General features: G+C 42.9%; 1 long non-coding RNA gene across 1 annotated transcript; it reads left to right on the forward strand.

Moving 5' to 3' along the window:
• The first annotated feature begins 16,715 nt into the window (after positions 1 to 16,715).
• LOC107519846 lies at positions 16,716 to 19,899 on the forward strand. The gene is made up of 3 exons (XR_001599182.2): positions 16,716 to 16,944; positions 18,144 to 18,195; positions 19,215 to 19,899. It is a non-coding gene; the product is annotated as an uncharacterized LOC107519846 (long non-coding RNA).
• Positions 19,900 to 20,227: the final 328 nt, after the last annotated feature.

Below are 20,227 nucleotides of genomic sequence, written 5' to 3' on the forward strand. Positions count from 1 at the left end.
AATTTCTACATTGTGCAATTAAATGAGATAAACACGTGCTGTCCGGCTCGCACAGTGACTGCTGGGAAAAGAGATGCAGGATGACTTTTTGAGCTCTGGACTTTGACGTCTGTGGTCTGCATAGCACTTAATTCCTCACAGTCTCCTATACTACTTCCTATTTACTGTGTTTTCACCACCCTGTTCGTGCAGGGCGGGTGTTATCATTCCCACTTCCTATATAAGGACACTGAAGCTCAGAGAGCTTAAGTTCACAGCTGGAGTGGCATGTGAACCCTGAACACTGGGCTTTCTGAATCCTCGTGTAGCCCTCTCACTATGAGGCTCTCTGTATATAGTCTCTCCCCTCCCCTGCCCTCATTTCCACGCCCGCAATTCAAACAATGGAAAACAAATAACATCACTACATTAACACAATAACTATGTTAGTTTCTCTGTATTCCTGGTCAGTCTTTGTCCAGAGCACACGTGCTTTACATAACCGCAATCATATTTTAATGACAATTTAGTGGCCCATTTTCCCACTTCGCATTGGATCTTAAGGCCCCAGTGCTCAGTTTTGTAGCAGGTGACTGATATACATCCTTACTGTCTCTTACACGCTCCTCTTCCTTAAAGTCGCCCATGTGAATCTCCATCTCTAATCCAATTGCTCTTAAATGAATGTCTTTCACGTGAGTGCGTGCAGGCAGCTGTGTTCCTCTTTTCAGGCAGCCACTTCTCCCTCTTCCCCCAATGAGAAGTCTTGTTTCTCTTCCCAATGCACGGGCAACTTCACACGTTGGGTTGGGTTTCCTCTGCTTTCAGAGTTTCTCTTTGGGGGCGAACACCCAGGAGCTCTTCTGCGGGCTGCTGCCCGGGTGTAGGCAGCAGAAGGGGGCGTCTGCTGCCTTCTGCAAGCTCATGACCATTGCATTCCTGTCGAGTCTTTCACTCCGTGCTCTTTTTTTAACCTGTGGCTTCCCAATTTAGCTTCCCCAGGGCAGTCACCACTGAAGTCATGATTCACCTCCATGGTTTCCTCCCGGCCAGGGAGAAATTTCAAACTGAACAGTTTCAGCACCTTTTTGTACAATGTGATTCACGGGGCAACGGACTCTGCTTAGAGTACTGAATGAGGCACTGTTTGCAATCATCCACGCCACACGTTTAAAAAGAGCCATTTTACATACTTAAACGTAAATGTATGGAAAAGATACATTTGTGGTGAGCGCCTGTCCTAAATGCTCTATCAGGTCAAGTTCAGTCTACTTAAAATAAGGAGTTCTGAGGTCTCAGTCAGGTGGCACTCAAACAGGCTGTCACCAACACCTTTTGGATGTCTGACCACTGCTGTACGGGCCCTCTGGGGGAAATATGTAGGTCCTGCTCCCAACAAGGTGTCCACAGCAAGTCATCTGGCAGACAAACACAGTGGCAAAATCTGCCGAAAGAGGGTGATATAATAAGAGGATTGTAATATTTTTGCAAAAGGTTGATCAGGGTTATGTTTTGTTCTTTTATTTAACTAAAATGGGTATAAAAAAGCTACAGAATAACAAGAATAGTAACTGTGAACGATGCCATTGTGATTGGGTTTTACTTTCTGACCTCTAATTGTGAAACATTTGTGCAAGGGGAAGAGAAAGAATTGTTTGTTTGTTTGTTTTTACTAAGAACTTATTTTATCAACAAATACAATCCCCCCCGCCCCGGCCCCCTGTGACCCCTGACCATTAAGGCGGCTTCCTAGGGAAAGAAGCCCTAATTCCACTATGGGAGCTAAGAAGAAAAATTTATGAGTTAGTACAACCCAGATTGATTGCAACTTTTCATGACTCAGCTAAGATGGGTTCAGAACGGCCAAGCGTGTTTGAATGCTATGCTTTCGTGAGGCATGGGCATAGCCAATAGTTGAGAGTTATGGTAGCTGTGATTCAGTAGGGGGAATAGCAGCCTTGACCTGAGAAAAATGTAGTCCTCTAGTAACAAGCCAAATGGCTGGCATTGTCAGGAGCTGTGATTTCACTTTATTGATTGTCTCCTGTGAAACATGAGGCTCTTTATTTGAATCATTTGTATGGGTGTCATATTGGGTTAATTGCAAAGCAATTGGATTTAATAATAATATAACGGTGTATCCATGTACATCGATTCCTAGAATTGTGAGATGTGAATTGCACTTGATCACGAGGTTGCGCTTTCCAATGCTATGAGATGAGCAAGTCCCAGGCTAATCGTGTAGATTTAAGCTGCCCAGGGTGAGCTTTAACTTACATGCCAGTTTGCATTGTTATTGCAAATACTTTATAGGCCTGGAACATGACTGGTTATAAACGGATGCCCTTGAACTTGAGTTGTTTTAAAAAGCACAGCTTTATGTTGAGTTAACAGCATGCCATTAAGATTGGTACCAGCGTAAACAGAGAGGAGGAAGGCTTTCTTGCAGATTTTCATAGTTACTGACGTTACTTTCCTTTTAGCTGAGCTGCTTTGTCTTTGTTAGTCCACTGAGTAAGGAACACAAGACAGGTGGTCGCCAAAGTGGACAGAAATTCCCTGAAAAGCAAGGACACACACGAAATACATGAATGACTGACTCGTTTCATAACAACCAAAGAACCAGTATATTTGCGTAATTATTTTTATGTTTAAAATTGGTGGATATTTCCCACTTTTCCAGTTGAAGAATGTTTCTTTCCAAGAGGGACGAAGCAGGGACAAAAACAGATTTTAAGGGAAAATTTCACATCCATGAAATAAAAACTAAAGAAAAAAAATCAAGACTAAGATGAGTAGGAAAATTAAGAAGTTTGAGAAAAGAGATTGGAGAAAGAAGAAATAAAGGAAGAGGAGGAGGAAGAGAATGAGAAAAGAATAAGCTATAAAATGAGAAGATGGGGTGACACAGTAAATATTCTCTGGCATAACGCACTCAATAAATGTTTTGGAAACGATGACTTGATTAACCAAACTTAAAAAAAAGAAAGTTGTACAGAAAGTCGGCAATGCATCAGAATGTATTGATTGCCTAGGTGGCCATCTTTGGTGCATCTAAACAGAAGCAAAAAACATTCTTTGTTTAGGCCAAACTTTGCTGTGGGACTTCACCCTAAAATGTTATCTTCTGGTTACATTTACTTTGTCCATCATTTTAACTAACACGATGGCTGTAGCATTTTCTTTATATCTTTTGACTTCGTGGTCAAATTAGAGAGGTCACCGGGAGAAGCGCCGACTTCTAAATCCATCCAAATCCAGAACGCAGTATCATTCGCCTAAACGCAAAAGCTTCTGGTGGCCTGTCCACTTTGGTGAAACTGACAGTCTCACCAACTCAAGGACAATTTCGAGGGGGGGGGGCGGAGGACAAAATCAAAAAAGCTAAATATACTTCATATACATATTTATTAAGATATTAGCTATGTTTGTTAGTTCCCTCCAGTTTGATCCTTTAGGAGCACAGACCAGTGCGACAAGGCGGTTTTTAAACGCTCTTCAGAAACGTGTTTAAATGAACGTGTTAAGGGCTGAGACCGAAGCCCCATCTGAACGCTGATGAATCATACGGCCATGTGTTCGGAGTTGCTCTGGGCCGCAGCTGAACCAGGCGACGAGGCAAGAAGCTGCGTCCGCTTCTTTTCGGATTTTTATTTTAACTTGATACGCTGTAAGCAGAACACCGCAGGTTTTTAGGAAGGCTACAGGAATCTAAGAAATCCTAAAAGGAAGGCCACAGCGCGATTAGACACTGCCAAGAAGAAGACCTTCCCGTTTACGAGCACAGTTAGGCGCGTGGAGAGGATGACGAGCCGCTGCTCCTCCACCGGAGCTGCGGTCCCATCTCTTCGGCCTCGGGATCCCGCCACGGAGACGCCAGAAGGCGGTGCAGAGCCGATGCAGAGCTGATGCTCCGCCGCCCCCGTTTCGTGCTCCAGGTACGCACGGCCGCCCTGGGCTCAGCCGCCTCGCGCTTCGCTTCCGCGCCTCTGCTCACCGCCGCGCCGACCCTGTTTCAAGTCAAAACGCTGGGCGCACACTCCAGCGATCACCACCATCCTTTCAGGACTATGGCACAGCTGGTCAGGACGGTCTCAGACGCTCTAGCATGCGAGGCGGTCATACTCACTGCGTTTCCTCCTGTCCATCCACCTACAAAAACCTGCCTCGTGTTTTAGGGATTCCTCTAAGTGTTCCTGCTTCGAGAAAATTCCTTTAACTGTTCCAATGTGGTGTGACTCTCCTGAACTAATAGTTGGAAAAAAATGTTGTTTTATAGGTGTTATAATGTTATTGTATATCTATTGAATGTATAACATTATAACCTCATCCATACTATTTTTTTATCATGTAAAATAAGCCACGCATCTGCTACTTAAATAAAAATGTAAAAGGGAATTGTTCTTTAAACTATGTTACATATATGCCATATGTGTGTATATATCTATATATGTATATTTACACATATGTATATGCTATGGCATTAGAAAATGTATTAACATCTATGCTTTCATGCTAGGTGTAAATGTTTACTATTATTTAAGCACTATTCAACATAACATGCTGCGGTGCTAGAGCTTTTAGTTTTCTAAGGCTGGTTCTGTTTATAAACTAATTTGCCTACTCTATTGGCCCTCCGAAAGAGACACATCTATAATCGATTTATTTAAGCGATTGCAGATGAAGGCACAGACCGGGGATGACCTGCCCAAGAACTTCTGTGACCAGTCTTAAAAATCTCAAGCCAAGATAGGAACATCGTAATGGTACCTGTCGGCTGTGCCACTCTGCAGATAAAATTACATTGCCTTGTAATTGATACCTTGTACCTACTTGTCTGCTTGCTTACTGTATGTTTTCTAACAGGATTATGCCACTTTGGAGTCTGAAGGGATCAGATATATACCTCTCTTCCATTACCACTGCTACCTAGAATGTCTATTGACATTGTCCACACCTGGTCATCTGGTCTTTGCCTGAACGAATACAATGAACCTAACATTGCTAATACTGACGATCACTTTATCAGAAAGTTTATTCTTATGGTGAACTGAAATTTGATTAATTCCCACTAACGTCTAACCTTGGGTCCTAGATGTACATTCTGAAAGAATGAAAAATATAAATTTATTCCAAGGAAGCCCTTCGCACATGTATCACGTTTTAGCTTGCTCCACATAAGCATTCTCTTCCCCAGCTTAAATATACTCAGTTCTTCCTTCGGTTCTTCCAGGCATTTCAACTTCCTTCTCCTCCATTCATTCGATCAACCCTTAGCGAAGATCGACTACGTTTAGTGCATTGCGCAGCATGATGTCTCCAAAACGTGACCCAAAACAGAGATGGTTCTCGTTCTCACAGATCTCAGAGTCAACACAGGGAAGACGGACATTCATCACCTAATCACACTAATGGATTGACAAGTAAAAGCTCAGATAAGTGCCGTGAAGGAAAAGAACACTGTTCTAGGCAAGTACATGACGAAGGAAGCAGACCCAGTCCAGGAGTCTGGGGACGGTTTCTCTGAGATGATAACTGGGCTGAGACATGAAGAAACAAACAGTGGAATCCAGGCGAGGGAGAGGAGGACAGAAAAAAAAAAAAAAAAGAGGGATCTGGATGTTCACGGATCCTCAGAAGAGTGTGCATGGCATGTTCAAAGAATGAGGGAAGAGCAGCGTGGCGAGAGAGCAGACACCGAGGGATGGAAAGGGAGAGGTAAAGTTGGAAAGTTCTGCAGAGACCGTTACCGGAAGCCTTGTAGGCCGGGCGAGGGTTTTGGATCATATCCTCAAAGCAACAGGAAGCCACTGTGGAACTGTATGCCTGGTCACCCAACATCCTGGCTTCACTTGCTCCAGTCTTCCTCCCTGTGGAGAGGCTATGCGTCCCTCCCGACCGAACTCAGAAGGGATTTTCGTGGCCTGCTTTGGCCAATGACATGTGGGCGGCAGTGATGTGTGTCCCTTCCAGGCAGATGCTGTAAGAGCCAGCATGTGGGTCACACTTTTTCTTCCGTCATGGTCATTGCTACCATGACCAGCAAGTTTCACATAGAGGCTGCTTCATCAACTTGCATCGCAAAGTGAAATTTCCATGGAGCAGAGCCACAGACATGCTGTGAGTGAGCAGTAAAGCGCTGTTGTTGACAGCTAACGAGCTTTCTGGGGTTGTTTGTTAGTACAGTGTTACCTAACTTATTCTGACAGATCCGAAGAGTTTAATGTGGCCTGAGGGAACGGGACCAAATTTGTGTTTTTGAAAAGATGAGTAATACTGATCAGAAAGTGGACTGAAAAGAAACCAAAGTAGATTCTGGAAAACAAGTTAGACGGTTATTATATTAATCCAAGTAAGGGATGACGGTCAATCGGACAATAGCGAACACAGAGATACGAAGTGTAGATGTGTCCAAAAGCTAGTCAGAAGGCAACATTTTCAGGGTTTGGTGACAGGTTTGGATTCTTGGTGGGGAGGGGAATGGAGCATCGGGGTGGTGGTGACGACGCCTGAGTTTCCAGCTAGCCTTCGGATGCACAGATAACTTATGACGAAACAGGTAAAACGAAACGAGGACAATCCCTGAGGGAAAAGATCACGAGGTTAGTTTAGAACTCGCTGGATCCGAGGTGCCCGAGTGCTGTCGAGTGGGCAGCTGGCTGCAGGTCTGGAACTCCAGGGAAAGCTCGGTTTACAGATATAAATTTAGGAGTCACCGGCAGACAGGTGGTGACCACGGGCAGCAGCAGTTTTCTAGGTAGAGAGTAAACTGTGAAAAAAGAAAGGGGGCTTTTTGGGACTAAGTGTTGCGAAGCTCCAAAATTTAACAGGTGGGTGACACACTCACTCGTTAAGAGGGACCAGCCACATGAAAGGGAAGAGAATCAGGACAATATGGCATCTCTGAAGCAAAAATAAAGGAGTGTTTTTCAAAATGGAGGAGTGATTAAGTGTCAAGGCTGCTCAGAACTCCAGAAAGATGGGGACCAAAACTCTCCATTGGGTTTAGCCACACGAAAGTCACTGACGGCCTTTCCCGAAGCTGGCTGTCGCCAGAATGACGAGGCAGAAGTACAGCTGGTATGGTGCCACACGTAGCTCTCTGGCGTCCCTGATGGCCGTCACAGAGGACGAGAGGGAGGCAGGTCTGGGAGCCCCATGCCTGGCGTTACCACCGGAGGCCCCGTCTTAGATGCAAGTCCCGCTGACAGAAGCTCACGACATGCACAGAGAGGCTCCCTGTGTCTCCCCACCAGTGTGTCCCTGCCTCCCTTCCTCCATCCTCTGTGGAGGCTAAGAAGAAAATTATAGCTTCAAACCATGATACAACCATCACTTAACACCATTTTATGGACACTTAGGAAAGCAGCATTAACTACAGATGATTATAATATTCGGTTATAAAACTAAACAAACTTGAAAAGTTGACCCATATTAACTTAATTAAAAGAAAGTACCAAAACCACATGCAATGTAAAAGGAAGGAAGGAAGGAAGGAAGGAAGGAAGGAAGGAAAAAAGAAAGAAAGAAAAAGAAAGAAAGAAAGAAAGAAAGACAGGAAGGAAGGAAGGAAGGAAGGAAGGAAGGAAGGAAGGAAGGAAGGAAGAAAGAAAGAGAAAGAAAGAAAGAAAGAAAGAACATTCCATTGAATAAAAAAATACATAGATTCTTCCTTTTAAATTAGTCATCTTTTGGGGAGGGGTGGGAAAGGAATGAAGAAAGAATCCTTCCTTATTTTTCTTAATTTCTGCTCTCACAAATATTGTCATACATAGTTATAGCTTATTCGTTCCTAAAATAATGTGATTCTTTTTGTCTTTTTGCGAAGTTCTTTGTCGCATGAACCCCCCCTCCGAGCTGTCGCTCAGATCCGGTCTTTCCTTCCTTACCCCCTTCTGCCACCTCGTGCCTCTGCCCCACTCACCTCCCTCGGACTCGTTGTGCAGAAGCGCCTGTCTGCCAGAATCCTATTCCTAAAATCCCGTTTGGATCATCTCTCTGCCCTTCCAAGAACTTACAATGGCTCCCTCGTTCTCATTATATGGCATATAAAGTTCTCTACTCAGATCACAGGACTTGCCACAATCTGTCCCCCTCTGAGTCATTCGGTTGTTGGAACTACCCCCCAAAGTGCACTTTCCACTTCCCTCAGTCTGGCCCCAGCACCAGCGCCCACATCCACACTCCCGCTTGCCTTTCCTCGGTGCTTTTGGTACCCGGCTCCCCTTTGGCTGAAGTGCCCTCTGCTAGTCCCTGTCACATAACCAAATCTCACCCATCTTGCAAGGCTCAGCAGGAAAAATCTGCATGTAGCAATTGCTTACCTTCTATAAGAAACTTGGCAGTGAGAAATAATTTTATGGAGAGTTTACTATGCCACGCTCTTTATGTGAATTATCTCGGAATAGTCCTTTCAAGCAACAACGTTTTACAGATGACGAAACTAAGGATTGACTCCATCCATAGAAAGCACCTAGCATAGTACTTACCCATAATAAGGATTCAATACATGTCGACTGTCATTGCGCTTACTAGAGAGACTGAGTAATCTCTTTCAGGTCCCACAGAAGCATGTGACAGAGCTAGAATTCAACTCTGGCTTCAAGGCCCACCTTTTTACCTTGCCAAGAGCTATGAAGCTCGGTTTGCACTGCTGCTACCTTGCCAAGCTTTTTTATTGCAGTCAACACGGATCTCTGCTGTCTGAATACCTTAGCAGTTGGAGTGTCTGTACGATCCTGTTTTGCACTTGATGGCTATCTTACTTGGGCTTTCACGTTTCCTTCGGTTTATAGCTTATCTCAAGGTGGCCAAGAGCAAAGACTAGTGGCGTGCCAATACATGTTTAGCGACCGGCTCTCCAGGTGGGGAGGGGGCTGATTCAAAATGTTTGCCGATTTCAGTGGTATGAACACTCCTACCGCGGTCAGTTTCAAGACACCAAAGCAAAGTCAACCAACTCACAGAACTGCTGAAATTTTAACAATTGGCTCTTGCGAGTTGGTGGAGGCTGGCTGGAACACATCACTGCCACTAGGAATTAGATGTTACAGTGTATCCCCTTGTCTTTCTTAGTGCCAAGTAGAGTACCAAGCAAACAAGACGTATGACCATATATCTGGAGCTTCTGGTTCAAGGCTGCAAATACATACAAACATTTACTTAGCTTACTTCCCCAAATCCTATTGAAATCATGAGATCCAAACTCTCGTGCTTCCACAATAGTGCTTAAACAGAAAGGGTGCCAACAGCCAATTAGAAAATCTGACAAATTTATGAAAGACAGGGAAGCAGATGGACTCCTATTGACGCATAAGCCAAAGGAAATCACAGGCTGAAACACGCACTGGCGAGGGCTGCCATGGAGCTGGGAGAGTCTAAGCTCAGCAGGTATGGAGAGCTTAACCAGACAGTGGAGCAAATAATCAAGGTCATCAATTAAAGGCGAAGGAATAGCTGAGCCCAACTTCCCCTCCCTCATCTACGTATTCTGAGTATCATGTCCCTAGGTACAGGTCTTGGAATTGTTTTCCAAATCACGCGTGAGGTTTCCCGGGGAAGGAGCCCCAGTGCGGACACGGCAGGCTGGGGAAACAGAACAGAGCCTGTGATAGTTCCGATGGACTCGGAGGGGGAAAAGGAAAAGGTGTCGCATTAGCAGCTCCACCAAAGGGGACTGTTCACCGCGGCAGGGACTCAGGATCTGCAGGTGCACAGAAATTCTAGATTATTTAATGCCATTAAAAAATGTGTTTAGAAGCGAAGTTGGAGAGAAGGGGGAAGAAAATCTCCCAGCGGCGCAAATAAAGAGAAACGTCAAAGGCCAGGTGTTAGGAACAAGCCATACAGCTCCCCATCCCTGCCGCTGAGGGTGACCAGGTGAGGCCAGGTGTTAGGCACAAGCCGTACAGCTCCCCATCCCTGCCGCCGAGGGTGACCAGGCGATACAGTTCTAGCCGAGGAGACTTTAACAGAAGCGGGCTAGGGATTTCTGTGACGGCTTGGTTATCCTGATCTGGGGACCACCCCTTCTTCCTTAATGCTTCCTTCTCCCTTCCCTAACTAGAAAGTGGCTGTGAGGCTGGAAGGGGAATGGCCAACTTGCCACCATAAAACAGGCAGAAGGGTAAAAGCCCCTCCTCGGGGATAGAAGGACAGAAAGATATAGGGAGCTTGAGAAAAAGGACATGGGTGACAGTATTTCTTCCCTGCTCTGCCTACTTCCAACATCGTTTTTATATGAGAAAAATGAAACCACTATAGCAAGGTTTGGTTGGACCCTTAAATGATATGTGTGGGAACTTGGATGGAAGAAAAACACCTTTGAGAAATGGAAACTCTAGGCCTGAGCTACATACGCTTATGGGGTTTGAATTTACGCTACTTGCTTGAATTAAGAATCCTAAATTGAGAAATTAAATTTCAAAAATCAAGCCAGTACCTTTGAAACCTCTAGAGCCCTAGCAGTAAAAATGTACACTCGATCCTTGAGAACACTTTCACATTCTCTAGGAAGAAAAGAAAAATAAAGGTAAGTTCACAGTCAAAAATGACAAGGTCCATGAAGAAATAAACTATGGTGAGTCAACAGATTCAGCAGTTAGGAAGAATCACAACTCAGAGAACTGCACATAAAAAAAGCACTGAAAGAGACTATGATATAACTATAATATGACTAAAGATATAAACGAAAGCATAGAAACCATAATTAAAGAGGACAATATAAAAACAGAATAAACAACTTTGAGGGAAAAAAATAAATCGAGTCTTTATAAATGGAAAACACGATCACTGAAACGAAAAACTCAATGAACAGGGTAATGAATAAAAAAGACAAAGGTAAAGAGAGAATCCACATACCAGTAGATCAGAGGAAGTTTCTCAGAACGCAAGTCAGCAAAACTATGGGAAATAGAGCAAGAAGATTCGAAATACACAGAGAAATGGGAGAAGATACAATATTTAAGAATACCTGAGTTTTCTAGAACTAAAGTAGAACATAAATGAGTCTTCAGATTTCAGAAGCATGCAAACACCCTAGAGTGTAATTTTTAAAATTAATAATTAATAAACTATCGTGAAACTTCAGAATGTCAATAAGGAGAAAAATCTTAAAAGCAACCAAAGCAGATATCTAAGAACACAAACGAAAAGCCAAAAAAAATCGAATTAGACCATCATCAAACTTGTCATCAGTCACTATAGACGTCTGTGGGAAATGAATGGCATCTTTATACTGGAAAGAAAAAATAATTCTTACCCTAGAGTTCTATACCCAGCTAAATTTTTATTCCAAATAGAGTGAACTAGATATTTCAAACCAACAAAGATTGAGAATTTACCACTCACTGACCCTTCCAGAAAGATCTATATAGGGTTTTACTTCAGTAAGAAAAACGACAGACTCTGGAAAGAAGGAGTGAAGAGGAAACATGTTGAAAAAAGAAACTGTTAAACATATTGTCAAAATTAAGTAATGACTTACTATAAATAATAAATACTGATGACTACTTTAAAAGAGGACTTTAAAACTAAAGTAACACTGTGATATCGGTCAGCAATACATGGGACATTGCAAAGGAAGATCTGCATTTAAGGGGCCTAAGGTCTGTGTCAGTTCAGGAGAGAAGAGAGATATTGATTAACTTCACATTTTGTTAAGAATTTTTTAGAGTAAACGATAAAGAAATAGAAATACAATTTCTAAACCGAAAGAGGAGAAAAGAGGGAAATTAAAAGAAAAAAAGAACTCTAGATACTGATAATCCACGGTAGGAATGAGGAATGAGTGGGAATGAAAAAAAATTAAATGAATTTTAAATAAAAAATATAAAAACATAATGTTGGATGATACGTACATTATATGAATGTGAATGTATATTTTAAAACAAGAATCAATATAAAATATTGTCACTGAACCAATCTATGAAGAAAATATATAAAAACAAGGAAAGGAAAGATCGTCACCAATTTCAGAATAGCGGCTTCCTCTACCGGGGAAGGGAGGAGACTGGAATTGAAAGCAGGAACAAAGGGGCTTCAGAATACCTTCGCATAGTTTTTCTATATTGTGAAACAAACAGACAAACAAACAAAAAGACGGAAGAAAAATGATGAGGTAGTCAATGCAAGAATAATTCTACACAGACAGGCAACACGAGACAACTGCGCCCTCAACAAATTAAAAAGTACAGAGCAACAGACAAAGAGTGACTCCATAAGAAGTAAAGCCTACAGAAGATCACCTGGTAACAGTTTGTCTTCAGTTGCTGGAATCCGTCTTAGCATTACAACTGCAGAGTTTTGCTGGGGGAGAAAACAGATTTAATTAGCAAAGGAAAAAACTGATATTAGAGTGAAGGAAGACTTATGTGACTTTTTAACACTTGATCGAGGTTATTATATATATTTAAGAAGGATCTTGTTTCCTTAAGATATTTGCAAATAATAACTTGACTAATAAAATCTCTTTCGGAAGGCAAAATGGTACACTAGGCTACTGGTTCTCCGATGTGTTGGTGTGCAAATACCTGGATGGAAAACTGTAAATGGTAAAGGTCCCCTCGGGATGTTTTCAATTAGAAAAGTCTCAAGTTGAAAAGTCTCACTGCAGTTTGACATAATTCTGAAGAGGACGGGGAGGGGGAGGAGGAGATGAGCTGTAAAATTTCATCAACCACTCACCTACTTTTACGTATCGGCAAAAAGGCTGGCTGCAAAGAGGACTAGTGTAAACTTCAAATGTGATAGCTTTCTACATTTCCTCTTACCACAATTTTCCAGATAATTGGCATCCCTGACCTTGGCCAGTGTCAAGAGAAAGTGGGATACAATTAACAAATCTTCCGATGCAAGCTGACCACAGGGACAGCATCGAAACTTCCCACAGGGACGGTGGGAAAATTTGCTTGTGATTTTTATTAAGTTCATGGCAGCTAACAATATAACCCCTGCTCTTTCATCTTTCCTCAAAGTGATGACAACAATTCTACCCTGACACCAAGATCACCAGACGTGACATCCAGGGCCTGTCCTGAAGAAGCTTCACTGAGTCCCAGAGCACCCCAAGAATGCTTCGAGGACTACCAGCTATGTATGATCTCTGCTAGCCCAGCGAGAGAGTGACTCTGAAATGTCATTTCCCCTAATTCTTTTCTTAATTCAGATATAATTTACATATTATAAAATGCACGTATTTTAAATATACAATTATTTTTGATGAAACTACATACCCATCCCAATCAAAGCACAGTGTAAAGTACTTTTTAAAGGAAATTATTATCCGGATGGACCCAATAGCAATGAAATACAATAGCTTCTATTTCCAAATCTTACATTTGCAATCTTAGAAATAGCATCCAAGACTTGAAGATAATGAGAGTGTAGGAAATTGTACATTTTATCCCATCTATAAGAATGGTTCTATTTTCCATAGTAATTTAGATAAGAAACAGAAAATGCTATAAATCACTATAAAGTGATTTATACTTTAAAGCACAAATCTTAACATTTGTGTGCTGAAAAGTGATTAATCATACTTTATTTTCTTCTCAAATTTTCTTATACTGCCACATGAATAAGCCGATATACCTTATCTTCTGTCCTATCTGAAAAATCTGGATTAACAGTCTCTGCTGAATTCCATTCTAGCAACGGGGGTACATGGCTACAAATAGTTCTCTTTAAGTCAAAGGAAAATAACAAACACAGGAACACCTTACTCTGAAGTTCTTTTATTTTGGTTTAAACCTCTCTTAACAGGCTCTTTTCAGGTCTTTGGAGCATTATTAAATGATCCACTATTGATTTTCCGTGCTTAGCACTGGTGAAAATGGAGTGACTTGAAGTACTAATGACTGAAGTCCACTCACTGTCTAAAGGACAGGGACAAAGACAGAAGACGCACTTGGACCTCATTCCTACAACCATCCTCGTAACTTAGATTGCAACGCCAGGAAATAGGACAAGTGGGAAATAGGACACAGAATTCAACTCATCTCTCTCACTTAAATATAGCACTGCTGCTATTTCTGTTACTTATCTTGGGAAATTTTATAAGTATTGGTATATTTTGCTATTCAGCATGAAACTGTGTGCTTCATTTCTACCTTTGAAATCCAAATTTCCAAGTAATCACTTTTAGGAAAGCATTCCTCTACTTGCAGCTTCATTCTCCATGGGCCATTTATTTGCAATGCCGAGCCACTGAGTAACTAGAGGTTACAGTAAGAATCTGTCATGCCCGTTTCCATCTTGAAAAGAATAGTTTTTAAGACAAACAAACCAAAATTTTACATGGGTAAAAGAAACGAACAGGCATTTCACTAAGAGGGGGGACAAAAGGATGGTCTCATAAATTCGACCTCATAAATAATCAGGAAAATGCAAATTCAAAAGGAGACACCATTTCACACCCCATCCGATTAGCAAAAATTTGTAGTCTATGACAATACCAAGTGTTGATGAGGAGGTAAAACTACAGAAACTCATACAAATTGGTGTGACCTGGTGTGAGCGGGAGGCGTGTCTAAGTAAGTAAAGATGATGAAAACAATTATTTGGATTTAGTAAAGCTGATGTGTGTAACTTACATCCCAACACTTCTAGTCCTAAGCAATATATGTCTGTGTGTGTACCCCATCCCCACCCCCCCACACGTGTCACAGAAGAATACACCTGGAAGTTTAAGGTTATACACACACACAAAAAAAATTTTTTTAAGTTCTAGTAGATTTCTTTGTATGGGGAGATGGGGAATGATTTTTCCTTTTTTTTTTTTCCTCATTTATAATCTGAATTTTCTTATATTTCTACAATGAAACAATAAAACTGGTGACTTTGGAGAGATATTAGGCAGCACCTAAGAAGGTCACAGGCTGTAGTACAATCCTGACACATTTCCACTACTGGGTAAAAGACTTCATATGTACACAAAAAGGTTTACAGCAACATTTCTTATAATAGAGAAAAAGGCGAAACAACCTACATCCAAAAGGATAGAAACCTAGAAGGTGAATATCTAGACAGCAGTTAAAAGGAAGCAGAGGAACTGCCATGCAGGTGGGTATATCACAACAACATCATGTAGAGTCATAAATCTGAAAATTGCAGAAATGTAGGTGCAGCGTGATACTGCTCATGTAGAGATTTAACAATGAAATAACACAATATATGTATTGTTTATGTGTATATACATATCTAGGAAAAAATATTTCAACACAAGGGAATGATAAACACCCTATGCAGGGTACATCCTACCTCTGGCATGTGAGAAAATGAGATTAGGAAGGGGCACCTGGGGAGGGGGGCAGCTTCCCTTTCACCTGCACTGGGCTGAATCGTAGACCATAGATCTTTATTATATAATTCTCTGTAGGCTTTCTGCATGCCTGAGATGTTTCACAGTAAAATAGTACACATATAATGAAATAAAAATTTTAAATTGTCTCTCTAGAAACGTAATTAATTGAAGGTGTAATCATAAAATATTTAAAAAGATGTTATATCGTCATTCTTGGCAAAAACAAGATTTCCAAACCAGAACTATTTAATTTCTGCAAAAACAGAAATGATTTTTAATAAGAATATTTTCTTAACGATATTACTCATTTTTGTTTAAAATCCAAACTATCTCCACTGGTGAAAAAATTAAAACATATGTGCCCCCCTAACTATAAATATATATATATATATATATATATATATATATATATATATTTTTTTTTTTTTAAAGGGGGATAAAGCAAGCCATTGAATCTGTAAAATGTAGTGGTCACTTTATCCTTTCAACTTATTCTAAATTTAAGGGGAAATCTATGGCTCAGAAAAACCCTGGGTGATCAAGCCCTGCTTCCAGCCTTGGCATGGCAGGTCACCCCAAACCTGGCCGACTCTGTCAGGAGGCAGAATTACACATTTGCACATGGTTAAACAGTTTCGTCACTGAAATAGATTTCAACTAGTTTTTAAAGAAGGAAAAGAAAACATTCGGTGCATTCCACATTTTCCCCAAAGTATATTGTGCCGTCAAGTCACGCTGCATTTTGCATTCCTCAGAGTTCCAAAACACTCTTTAAATTGTGCACATAAATCACTTCATCCCCGGTGAAATATGGCTGTCTCTTCCAAGAGAAATAAGGGACAACTTGTCCCAAAGGGAGGCACCTGGGGTGAGGACCCCAGCTCAGCAAGAATCAAAGGCAATTCGAAGGGACCCATACTCTGTCTCGAAGCCTGGAAAGTTCGGGGAAGTTCTTTCTGTTACCCGTCCACAACAATCTTTGGGTTGAAAGCTCTTGTGTTAAAAACTGGCGAATTCCACCTCCTGGCCACATTATCTCAGCAGTTCCAGCGTGTGGGAAACGTAGGACCACAAGGGCGTAAAGGATCATCCAAAAGGAGTGAAGAGGAAAACTCAGAGTGAAGGTGGAATAGGTTACAGAACCCAGAAATTAATCAAGATGTAAGTGAGGGGCAAGTAAGCTGCTAGCAAAGGCTCTCCCTTTACCAAAGGATCCACCGCGGGGCTCCTGAAACTTACAGACGCTACTTGATTGACAGCAATGCTGTTTACACACCCGCATACCCTTGTGAGGACGCAGCCGGCGTCTGCGAACCAAGCCCAGCGTTCTAGACGCTTCCTCTGGAAAGGAGCGGGCCGCAGGCCTGGGAGGGGGCGGGGCGGGCGGCGGGGGGGCGGGGCGGGCCGAGTCCGGGCAGCCGGCCTGGAAGGGCTGGGCCCCTAGGCCTGCACCTCTGCTCTCCCCACCCCTAACCGCTCTCCCGGCCCGGGACGGGCTGGGCAGGAGTGAAACCAGTTCTGTCGGCCTACAGGAGGATTTGGCGCAGCAGGGCCGGGCGATACTCGGGCCAGCTCTCTGAAAACACCCCCATCTGCCTGGCACGTCCCAGCGCCTCCATACTGGGCACTGTCTGCCTTGCTAATAAGGACCTCTAAGGAACTAGGTAATTTCTCAGCCCCGACCGCAGCACACTCACTCAGGCGCACACTCTCACTCACACACAAACTCAGGCAAGACACTCTTGTACATCACGCACTCACAAACATGCACATAGTCACACACACTGACACCCACATTCTAACTCTCAGACACACACAGACACAGTCACGCGCAGACACGCTGGGTGGGTAGGAATTGCTAATGGTTGCCCCTTCTTCCCAAAGAAAGTGTTCAGTCGCCTAAACCGGCCCTTGCTCCAGGCCCTCCCTGGGGAGGCGAGAGAGAGACGTGGGCCTCTGGAAAAGCCTGGAAGCTTCCACTTTACAGGGCAAGGGAGAGATGGCCACCTCCCCTTTGGCTGGGCCCAGAATCACCCCTTCCTTTTGTGCCTGCCTTTCCTGGTAACCCAAAGGGCTACATCTAACGTGAACTATCACCAAATTGCTTTCTCTTGAATAACAGTGCGGTCCTAGTTTCAGACTTCAATTCAACACCTGCTATGACAAGGCGCCATGCTCGGCACGTGGACAAAAGTGAACTCTTCGTCCTCACCCAGCTGAATGGGGTTGCTATTAACGTCTACCTTGTAAGATAAGAAAAAAAAAAAAAAAGCTTAGCGGGCCACGCTGTTTGGACTAGCTACTGCAGGGCCAGCTACTTAGAAACTCCAAGTTGCAGTGCTATGTAAATTAAAAGTGACTTCACCCTTGACCCCATACACGTGGCCCTTTAGCCTTCCACATCCGAGGGTGCTGCATCTGAGGTTTCAACCAACCTCAGATTAAAAATATTTGGGGGGAAAACGTTACGTCCTTGCTGCGGTATATTCGGGCCTCCAATGGTTTCGATGGTTTCATCTGTCTGTACTAAACGTGTACAGACTTTTTTCCTCAGCTTCATTCCCTAAATGATACATCAGAACTATTTACATAGCATTGACATTGTATTAGGTATTATTACAAATGATCTGGAGGTGATTCAAAGTCTATGGGGGGATGTAGGTAGGTTATATGCGAAGACTTTGCCGTCTTATATAAGGGACTTGAACATCCTCGGGTTGTTATCCACAGGAGGCCTGGAAACCAATCCCCCAAGGATATGGACGGATGACTGTATTTTTCTCCCCAGCCGTTTCTCACGAGCTATTTTCATTTCCTTCTCCTACTGTTTTCTCCCTCTTCTTTCTGCTCCTTCCTCCACAAGGTCACTTTCTTCTAGACTCTGGAAGGCTGGAGAGGAGGAGGATTAAAGGACGGTAAGTAGGGGAAATCCTACCCATCAGAAAAGGAGAGGGCAGGGCCAGTACTTCTGCTCCTCCTGCCAAGTTAATGCTGTAGGAGAACCAGCTGGGTCGGGTCTGGACACGCTTTTTTGTTCTGCAGCTCACAGGATTTTTTTTTTTTTTTTTTTGTCACTTTAACTTCAGTGATCTTTGGTGCCCCTGAAGGCAAGTAGCACACCTGAATCATAAAGCCTCAGATGCGTTGAGTTCAAAGTTTTATTTTCTACTTTTAAAGCCTTCGATAAATTAGGGCAAAGGTAGTAGGATCCTGCCTCCTGCCCTGGTGACGTCCTCCGGGATTATTAAGGTTGGCGAAGCAATCTGCTCTTGAGAAACGAGGTGTAATGAGACCTGGGCGGAGGGATCCGGGGGTTGTTTGTGGAGCTTTCTCCTCCTCTGCGGCATATGTCACAGTGTCTCTGGAGCAATCCTGCACGCTTGCCACTAGAGCTAAGTGATGGTGACCTGCCTGTATTATGCAAGTTTCACAGTGCAAAGCATCCCAGCCCAGTATTCCTGGCTAGCGCAGGAAGGAGGAAAGGGGTGATACGGTATTCTGGAAACCTCTTCATTCCCTCCACCCCCTGACCTCCCCGTCATCATCTTTTGAAGCCCAGCCGACTCACAGTCAAACAGAAGTAATGCTGCAGAGCTCTGCCTCCAGCTTGAAGAGTCACTAGGATTAAAGTGATATAGTCAAAATGAACATTCCGCACAAATCTAAATTGATTCAAAGAAAGCAATTAATTCTTACTGTTCTCCGTTTCCCTTATCTTTAGGTGAAATCATATTTTGTCCTAGCTCTCTAATGTTTTTACATTTCTGGTAAAATAGTTGTTTCTTTCTAAGACTCTTAAAAATTGTAGTGCCGGGGTAGTCAGCAATGCTTGTTTCTTTCTGTGAGCCTGTCTACCTGCAAATCTCCTTCTGCTGTAGCAACTAACATGCTTTTGAATCCAGCTGCAGAGATGGCATTTGTTGTAATTTTCCAGGTCGTGCTGACTGTTTCTCTAGGGAGAACTCAGAGACCCTGGGACATATATGTATGTTGAGACAGAAAAGGAACTCAGAGCAACAGAAAGGAGGTAAAGGAAGGTAGCGTAACCGTGGCTTCACTTCAAACCCCTGGAACAGCCCCACAATCACCCAAAAATCCTGTTCTGTAAGATCCACCCATTCGAATCAGCCTCCCAACAAGAACAGCAACAAAAGTAGGTGGAGGTGGGACCTGTGGAAGGCCCAGCCCACTCTGGAATGAGCTGGTTGATTGTTAGTAACGCGCGCCTTTTTCGTTAGCGTAGCACTTAGGAAAAACAGAGGCTGTGTTGCAGGAAGAAAGCAAAAGGAAAGCGAACCACTTACCAAATGTAAAGGAAATCTCTCTCACTCTGCTGTGTACGGTGCTCTAAACCTACAGGAAGTCAGACCCAAGAGGTGCACGCTCAAACTGGTGAGAATATTATGCCCCATGGGGTTTGGAGACAGTGGAGAAATGACTCCATTGCACATGACTCTCCAGGACGTTCTCCGGCAAGCTTCATGGTGACACCAGCTGCTTTTCCACCTCCTGTCATTTACTAGTGGGTGTTCTGCGTGGAGGAAAGGACCCCTTTCCACTTTATCCCAACATAGCGGTCATTTTTATACCACTTAATCTCAGTGGTCCCCAAGCATTTTACAGAGGAATCTAAATCCATCTATTATTATGGGGAAAATACAGACTTCTAAGGAACCGAAATGAGAAAATCCTTTGGCTGAAATAATTTATCCTTTATTTCACGAAGTCACTCAGTAAGTTACCGGGGTGGTAAATAGGTTCAAAGTCCTAGGGAAAATGACACAAAGATTATATTTTGTTTTTACTATTTTGTTATGATCTTTGAGTGAATATAGAAAGTCAGTGACATTCAAAGCGGAGTAGTCTTTTATTTACACCCTTACAAATCAACATTGACACACGTCCTTGAAAAAATTAAATTAAAAACCAACTCTTTAATTTCTTACA

The sequence above is a fragment of the Rousettus aegyptiacus genome, unplaced genomic scaffold (assembly GCF_014176215.1).
Source record: "Rousettus aegyptiacus isolate mRouAeg1 unplaced genomic scaffold, mRouAeg1.p scaffold_m13_p_1, whole genome shotgun sequence".
Lineage (NCBI taxonomy): Eukaryota > Metazoa > Chordata > Mammalia > Chiroptera > Pteropodidae > Rousettus > Rousettus aegyptiacus.